A 6,374-nucleotide genomic window follows, 5' to 3' on the forward strand; every position below is an offset into this window, starting at 1 on the left:
CCGATTCGCAATCATCTTGGACTATGACTGCCCGATTCGCAATCATCTTGGACTGTCTTCCTACTGGTCTGACTGCGGGGAGGGATGAGACTGTGGAAATAATAAAATTAAAATAAATACGCAAAAAACAAAATTAAATCAATGACCACACTTACCTGCCAAAATAGCGTTTCGACTCTTGTCCGATTCCCTCTGAATTGACTGCGGCGAGGGACGAAACATTGAAACATAATATAAACACAATTAATAAGCATATGCACAATAAACAAATTAAAACAATACAAACATAAAACACATTAGATAAAACTGCGTTTTCTGACTCCTGTCCTGATTCCGCGAACTAAGCTGTGGCGAGGGATGCGCCTGCGAAAAAATCAAAATTATAAAGACACGTAAAATCAAATCAAACACTTTACTTACCTGCCTCAAACGATTTCCGGCTCCTGGACAAATCCCTGCTATTGCGACTGCGGCGAGGGAGGAGACTGTTGAAATAATAATAAAAAAATATAATCAAAACAAATACGCAAAAAAAATCAAAACAAAAATCACACTTACCAGCCAAAACTTCGTTCCATGCTCCTGCCCAGATCCAGCTGACGATACTGTGGAGAGGGATGCGCCTGCATAAAAATGAATATTAAAACATGTAAAATTTACAAAATCAAATCAAATGCAACACTCACCTGTTCAAACTGCGCTCCGGCTCCGGCCAAAATTCTACCAAAGTGACTGCGGCGAGTGATGCTGCTGTCTTGCAGAGTTGTATTTGGAACAGCTGAATATGATGTGCGATGCGTTATCGAAATCGTTGCAACTGGCACATCTGTTGTTGTTTACTACGTGCATTTTGTTTAGAGTATAATTGTCAAAAGCGTTACCGCTCATTAATCTGTTTATGATTTTTATACCCGAAGGTCTGAGGTTGCAGTTCAAGTTGTTAAACCAAGGTTTGTTTAGCGTTGTTGGGAAGAGTTCGCAGTAACCCCGCTGTTTACCACTAGCGCATTCGGCGTACTCCTTGTCCCAGTCCTCCTGTATTAATCTGTGTATTTCAGCTGAGGCATCATTGTCAATCGCTAGCAGTTCGTCCGATAGAGACAACAAAATCTCGTTCGTTTAGAAACTGGCTGTAAAATTCGAGCTATTTACTAGAAACGCTGCTCTTGAATACCTATATGTTACTGACCCGTCTGTGAAAATGATGTCAAAGTCCCTATTCCTAAGAGATCCCATTTTATTCCTTCATTTCCCATTTACTCCTTCCTTCCTATATCACATTTGTTTTTGGCTGTTCCCTTAAAGAAATCTAGGTCTACCCCTCTTTTACTATTATGTACAGGTAATGGATCACAGATTTTGACTTGATCTAGGATATGTTTAAAGTCTTTATATAATTTGGCATAACTAGTATTAATTTCACTATTGGATACAAGTGTATCTTTGGCTGGCAACTCATGGGCAGCTCCGCTGCCATGTGATGTACTATCGGTACCAGTGAACACTTTATTAAGCCGAGTACGCGTCTAAGACTGAAATTAGTTTGTACTTTTATTTTATCCATAGCTGTTTTGGACATATTGCTAAATGAGAAACATGCATATTCTAGCCTACTTCTGGCAAACGCTTTGTATAGCAGAAGACCTTTCCTGGGATTTACCCCGAAAGTGCATCCACTAAGCAATTTTAAAAATGCTCATGTTTTGTCCAGTAATGAGGCACAAAACATTGTAGACTTTGGTTATGTCCTCCTTGTGGTCTACAATTTCGACGTTGCTCACCACGTTTGCCGTGTTGTCAGATGGTTGTAGATCCCATGATATATAAGTTATATTTCTATCGGGTTCTAGGTTCGATCACTCAGATAGATCCTCCGCGATTACTGTTTTTGCCAGTAGAGGACTTAACGCGGTTCCGCGGTCGTTTCTGTCTCGACTCCCGATTCTCAATTATCTTGGACTATGACTGCCCGATTCGCAATCATCTTGGACTATGACTGCCCGATTCGCAATCATCTTGGACTGTCTTCCTACTGGTCTGACTGCGGGGAGGGATGAGACTGTGGAAATAATAAAATTAAAATAAATACGCAAAAAACAAAATTAAATCAATGACCACACTTACCTGCCAAAATAGCGTTTCGACTCTTGTCCGATTCCCTCTGAATTGACTGCGGCGAGGGACGAAACATTGAAACATAATATAAACACAATTAATAAGCATATGCACAATAAACAAATTAAAACAATACAAACATAAAACACATTAGATAAAACTGCGTTTTCTGACTCCTGTCCTGATTCCGCGAACTAAGCTGTGGCGAGGGATGCGCCTGCGAAAAAATCAAAATTATAAAGACACGTAAAATCAAATCAAACACTTTACTTACCTGCCTCAAACGATTTCCGGCTCCTGGACAAATCCCTGCTATTGCGACTGCGGCGAGGGAGGAGACTGTTGAAATAATAATAAAAAAATATAATCAAAACAAATACGCAAAAAAAAATCAAAACAAAAATCACACTTACCAGCCAAAACTTCGTTCCATGCTCCTGCCCAGATCCAGCTGACGATACTGTGGAGAGGGATGCGCCTGCATAAAAATGAATATTAAAACATGTAAAATTAACAAAATCAAATCAAATGCAACACTCACCTGTTCAAACTGCGCTCCGGCTCCGGCCAAAATTCTACCAAAGTGACTGCGGCGAGTGATGCTGCTGTCTTGCAGAGTTGTATTTGGAACAGCTGAATATGATGTGCGATGCGTTATCGAAATCGTTGCAACTGGCACATCTGTTGTTGTTTACTACGTGCATTTTGTTTAGAGTATAATTGTCAAAAGCGTTACCGCTCATTAATCTGTTTATGATTTTTATACCCGAAGGTCTGAGGTTGCAGTTCAAGTTGTTAAACCAAGGTTTGTTTAGCGTTGTTGGGAAGAGTTCGCAGTAACCCCGCTGTTTACCACTAGCGCATTCGGCGTACTCCTTGTCCCAGTCCTCCTGTATTAATCTGTGTATTTCAGCTGAGGCATCATTGTCAATCGCTAGCAGTTCGTCCGATAGAGACAACAAAATCTCGTTCGTTTAGAAACTGGCTGTAAAATTCGAGCTATTTACTAGAAACGTTGCTCTTGAATACCTATATGTTACTGACCCGTCTGTGAAAATGATGTCAAAGTCCCTATTCCTAAGAGATCCCATTTTATTCCTTCATTTCCCATTTACTCCTTCCTTCCTATATCACATTTGTTTTTGGCTGTTCCCTTAAAGAAATCTAGGTCTACCCCTCTTTTACTATTATGTACAGGTAATGGATCACAGATTTTGACTTGATCTAGGATATGTTTAAAGTCTTTATATAATTTGGCATAACTAGTATTAATTTCACTATTGGATACAAGTGTATCTTTGGCTGGCAACTCATGGGCAGCTCCGCTGCCATGTGATGTACTATCGGTACCAGTGAACACTTTATTAAGCCGAGTACGCCTCTAAGACTGAAATTAGTTTGTACTTTTATTTTATCCATAGCTGTTTTGGACATATTGCTAAATGAGAAACATGCATATTCTAGCCTACTTCTGGCAAACGCTTTGTATAGCAGAAGACCTTTCCTGGGATTTACCCCGAAAGTGCATCCACTAAGCAATTTTAAAAATGCACATGTTTTGTTTGCAGATGATATTGCCTGTTCAATGTGTGCGCATGGAGAATTATTGGCGGCTACTATTGGAATTCCCTTATAAAAAACTTGAAGCGGCTGTTTGCGAAGATTAAAGTGAATAACTCTGGACTTAGTTAGATAAAAGTATAAATTTAGCTCACTACACTCTATTTCAAACTCTGCTATTTTTTCTAAAGGTATATCCCTTGCTCGTAAAAGGGTAGCATCGAAGCAAACCAGAAAGAAGTCGTCTGCGTATTGACACTTTTCGCAGTTTTCGTCATTCAAACTGTGAAGATTGGCAGTGTATAGATTAAACAAAGTGGGGCTAAGGCAACTGCCTTGGCAGACTCCTCTATCAACTTTAAGGCGACTTTTCCCCTTGACAAGAAATCGCTTCCTAAGGAAGTTAACCAGGCAACGTGGTGTTGATTGAAGTTGAGTGAAAGGCTTGCAGATCCTTACCGACCACCAGCCACTTACCTTTTCCGTCTCGGACAAAAACCCTAACGCGAGACTAAATCGCTGGAAGGGGACGATCACGGCGCGAAATTAGTTTATAAACCTGGCAAAAAAAACCTTGTGGCAGACGCGCTGTCTCGCCAGAACATAAACGTCTTAGAAGACGAAATAGAATCAGACGTAGCAACCATACACAGCGAACAATCACTGACATACACCATAGACACGACGGACAACCCAGTAAACTGTTTCCGGAACCAAATAGTAATTGAGGAAGGAAACAGCTCCTCTGTTGACACATTAATCTTGTTTAAGAGCAAGGTGCGACACGTAATAAAAATTTCTAACCGAGAAAATCAGCTTAACACTTTACAAGATTAAGTTAATGCTGAGGTGGTAAACGCAACATATTGCTCCCTACCGATCTTGGCATTTATTCAACATTGACTAGTCGAATTGTTCCCCAACACGTCATTCAAATATATGAAAAGCTTCGTGCAGGACATAACGGATACAACAGAGCAAAGGGAAATTGTCATAGCAGAACACAACAGGGCTCACCGAGCAGCACAAGGGACTATTTTTTCCCTAAAATGCTTCGGTTAGCAACAGAGACACCTTTGAATTGCAAGACCTGTTCAATGGCAAAATACAAACGCCATCCATCTAAGCAAGTGGTAGCAGAAAAACCGAATCATTTCAATATCACCATCGCCAACGCCCCGCCCCTACATAGCTCCTCAAACGGTAAAGTAGAAAGGTTTCATAGCACCCTGGTAGAAATAGCCAGATGCTTGAAAATAGAGGGCAACTTAAGCGATACGACCGAACTAATTCTTTTGGCAACCAACAAATACAACAATTCTATCCACTCGGTAACCAACAAAAAAACCATAGAGATTGTTCACTCAAAACCCGCGGATTTCGAAAGCAGAATTAGAATTAGAATTAGAATTAGAATCCAACAGGCTCAAGAAAAATCCCTTGACCAGGTAAACAAAAATAGGACCCAAAAGGGCTATCAAGCTGGTGAAAAAGTTTTCTTAAAGGCAAACAAACGCATAGGAAACAAGCTCTCGCCACTATGTTCGGAAAAAATCATTGAAGCAGACCCAAATTGAGGGGAGGGTGGACCACAAGGACAATCTACGCTAACCATCTTCGCGAGATTACTGAACCCCTTTTTCTATTATTTTTATATTTTTCTAGGTTAGGAAAATTCGTCTTAGTTTTTGTACTTACGGCTGTCAAGACGGACGCGACAAATGCATCCTGTGCTCCTGTCCAGATACAGCTGACGAAGATACAATGAGGGATGAAACTGCCGAGTGGTTTGATGTGAAATTCAGAAATTGTTTCACTAAGGCATTTTTCAAGTTCCAATCCTGCTTGCGAAAGAATATTAGTTACTTCACGAACCTTTTCCAATATCTCATCAAGGGAATCTGCCTCTGTGAGCAGTACTGATGCACCAATAGGATTCTGCTCTTGGCTTCGTTAAGCAATAAAGCGAAGACTCCTAATGGCCGTATAGTGCTCATGCGATTCCGTAGGTTACCGTATTGAGCTGATAAGTTTACAATGGGTGCTCAGGTAAAGATCTCCAAAATATCAGCTAAAATTTTCGAACGTTGGGGTGAACCATATGTCCGCTGTAAAAATATATCTGTGAAGGCGAAATGAAAGAATTGTAATTAAAAATGTGAATATCATTGAGCGATAAGTCACTAGATGTGGTAGCTGACGCATCGAATACTACGCGCAACTTCGTGGTGGAGCTGTCTGGACGCCGCACTCCGCTGTGAGGGATGAAATAGTTTGGCTGGGAAAGGTCAACCGTATCTACAATCTGCATGTGTACATCTGCTTAAGTTGAGGGTTGTGATCTACACGCTTCTTCCATTGTTAGAAGCGAGATTTGGCAGTCTCCAATGACGAACCAAGAGTTTATGGGGGTGCTTGAATGGTAAGCACATCTCAATGCGAATCAAGAACTGCCACATGAGGATCAAAATGTTCTTCACAGGCTTTATCTTATTCTGTAAGAGGTGGTTGAACTGTGCCAAGTTTCACGATTTCCCAAAAACGCGGCAAGTCGAAATTGATATCGCAATTTCTTTTTCTTTTGCTTATAAATGCGTGAGTATTTACTATGCTCTCTGGCTGACTGAGTAATAGATTTGGTTACAGCGAATTCGAGGAGCCACTCACCTAGTCCGATTCTTGATTTGATTGTTGTGGCA

The 6,374-nt window shown here is 40.6% G+C and overlaps 2 long non-coding RNA genes across 2 annotated transcripts; both read right to left on the reverse strand.

Annotated features, from left to right (window-relative positions):
* Nucleotides 1-420: 420 nt before the first annotated feature.
* LOC121467228 lies at nucleotides 421-1,173 on the reverse strand. Its single transcript, XR_005977361.1, has 3 exons — nucleotides 687-1,173; nucleotides 559-623; nucleotides 421-485 (listed from the first exon to the last, which is right to left on the reverse strand). It is a non-coding gene; the product is annotated as an uncharacterized LOC121467228 (long non-coding RNA).
* A 1,216-nt stretch (nucleotides 1,174-2,389) lies between these two features.
* On the reverse strand, nucleotides 2,390-3,098 carry LOC121467229. Its single transcript, XR_005977362.1, has 3 exons — nucleotides 2,657-3,098; nucleotides 2,529-2,593; nucleotides 2,390-2,454 (listed from the first exon to the last, which is right to left on the reverse strand). It is a non-coding gene; the product is annotated as an uncharacterized LOC121467229 (long non-coding RNA).
* Nucleotides 3,099-6,374: the final 3,276 nt, after the last annotated feature.

This window comes from Drosophila elegans, unplaced genomic scaffold (assembly GCF_018152505.1).
Source record: "Drosophila elegans isolate 14027-0461.03 unplaced genomic scaffold, ASM1815250v1 contig_257, whole genome shotgun sequence".
Taxonomy (NCBI): Eukaryota; Metazoa; Arthropoda; class Insecta; order Diptera; family Drosophilidae; genus Drosophila; species Drosophila elegans.